The following is a 2,462-nucleotide window of genomic DNA, read 5'->3' on the forward strand; positions in this document are numbered from 1 at the left end:
AATTCTGTCAGAAAGTGCGTGGGGTGTGGCCCATATGCAGCGCACTCTGTGAATACATGAATACCCAGTCTTGTTGTCAGTCATAAGTACATTCAGAATTTATCACAGGAAATACTAGTTATTATTAGATGTCAGCTGTGGCTCAGTGGTAGTGTTCTCACCTCTGAGTCAGAAGGTTCAAGTGCCACTCCAGAAGTTTGAGTATGAAATCTAGATTGACACTCCAGTGCAGTGTGGTGTTAAAACAGGATTTACAATTAAGTGAGTCGCAAATAAATGGGTGATTATTCTGAAGTTCAAAGATAGACTAAAGCAATCAATATTCTGTCACGTTGGAAAGGCTGTTTGCCTGCCTGTAATTTCTTGTCTCACAGCCTATTAGCTGTACCTGAATAATGCTTTTCAAATTCTTCCTCTAGTTCCTCATCAATTAATTTGGAAATGTGGCTAAATATATCGCAGAGGCTGATGAGAAACATTCTTCCATTGGCCAGACAAGGCCGACTGATGAACGATGGGAAATTGTATACATCGCTTACAATTAAACCGCAGCTTCTCTCTTTAACCAAATAGTTTAGTGGCTCCAGATAAAAATATCGAGTCAACAACCATTGAAAACTTTTTCAAAGGCAATATTAGTTATGTTTCGTTATGTATCCTGAAATATGTCATCTGTCTATATTTCTATGATCTCATAAGCCTTCTTTTAAATGGGTAGCTGCTTGGCTGAAGGGGAAATAATAGACAAGAAAAAAGCACAGAAAGTGATTTGAATCATTTGATTGGTTTGCTTTGTTCTCTTGCTCCTTTGTAAAGAAATGTTCTTCTGATTGAGTGACACTGAATTTGAATGACAGCATGCCAACTCACAAATTAACCAATGCGGGATTTAAACTGATCTGAAACAAGTTAACATTGAGCTGTTCTAGTGACATGTCAACTTTCCACTACAGGCAAGCAGGAAATCTGTAAATTTGCATTGAAGAAAGCGTGAAGTTGAAGTGTGACAGAAAATTGCGATGCCAAGACTTAACGTTGAGGCGTGATAGAGAAGGGTGACACAGAAATGAGACATAAGAGGTGTGACAAAAAAATCTGTGGGTTCTATCGCTTCTCGGCCTTCTGGCTAAGATCAAGTGTAGCATCGACATGCTGTACTTGGTTGAAGTCATTAGGTTACATTTTGGCTTCATTTGAAGCAATTTTTAAAAGCGGCATCTCGGCCTTTTGGCTAAGATGCAAATGAGATCAAGCCTTGGAGGAGGAGCTATGCCTACTCCAATCAGCTTGGCTCATGTAGATCAAGCCCAAGACAGGAGGTGAGAGCCCTGTCTTGTCAGCTTGGATCGGAAATGTCTCAACTTGTTGAAACTCTGAATTGGACTTGATTTGATTGAATTGGATTTTTAAAAAATATGTGGGTTTTACAATTTTTATGATAATTAGAAGATAGAGATAAGATAGAAATAATTGATTATAAAAAATAAACATTATTGTTGTAAGGTTTCATATAATTCTCGGTTGTGTTTTATGCAGTCCATTCCTGATTGCCCTATTTCCCCCACTACTGGATTGACTGACTTACAGCACTCAAAACTCTGGAAAGTTCAGATCTATCCATACCATGACCAAGTCGGAGTCACTCTGGATGTTAATTTACAGCTCTGTCAATTCTGTGTGGTTCTGGTATGTCTTTGGGCTGTACCTCACTTCCCAGTTTGTTGAGGATTCAAATTCCTCAGCTTTGCAAATGCCATACAGATGGGTTCAAAGCGTGGATTAATTTCATGCCAATAGCTGGCGCTGCACCAGCTGTCAATCATCGGTGCACACCAGGGAGGTGGTGGGGTAATGGTTTCTCACTGGACTAGTAATCCAGAAACCTAGGGAAATGCTCTGGGGACCTGGGTTCAAATCCCACCATGGCAGGTGGTGAAATTTGAATTCAATAAAAAAAATCTGGAATTACAGGTGTAATGATAACCATGAAGCCATTATTGATTGTCTTAAAAACTCATCTGGTTCATTAATGCTACCCTGATCTGAACCCACAACAATGTGGTTGACTCTTAAATGCTTTTTGAAATGGCCCAGCAAACCACTCAGTTCAAGGGCAATTAGGGATGGGCAATAAGTGAGGTGATAGCACAGTGGTATTGTCAATTTACTAGTAATCCAGAGACCCAGGGTAAAGCCCTGGGGACCTGGATTCAAATCCCACCATGGCAGATTGTGAAATTTTAGGGCAGAATGGTGGCACAGTGGTTACAGTGGCACTGCTGCCTCACAGCACCAGGGTCCTGGGTTCAATTCCCAGCTTGGGTGTCTGTGTGGAGTTTGCACGTTCTCCCCGTGTCTGCATCCAAAGATGTGCGGATTAGGTTGATTGGCCATGCTAAATTGCCCCTAGTTTCGGCGATTAGCAGGGTAAATATATGGGGTTACGGGGATAGGGCGAGATT

The 2,462-nt window shown here is 41.1% G+C and overlaps 1 non-coding gene across 1 annotated transcript; it reads left to right on the forward strand.

Moving 5' to 3' along the window:
- Window positions 1-1,106: 1,106 nt before the first annotated feature.
- On the forward strand, window positions 1,107-1,305 carry LOC144499319 (U2 spliceosomal RNA). Its single transcript, XR_013498810.1, has one exon. It is a non-coding gene; the product is annotated as a U2 spliceosomal RNA (small nuclear RNA).
- The last annotated feature ends 1,157 nt before the right edge of the window (window positions 1,306-2,462 follow it).

This window comes from Mustelus asterias, chromosome 9 (assembly GCF_964213995.1).
Source record: "Mustelus asterias chromosome 9, sMusAst1.hap1.1, whole genome shotgun sequence".
In the NCBI taxonomy this organism is placed as follows: domain Eukaryota; kingdom Metazoa; phylum Chordata; class Chondrichthyes; order Carcharhiniformes; family Triakidae; genus Mustelus; species Mustelus asterias.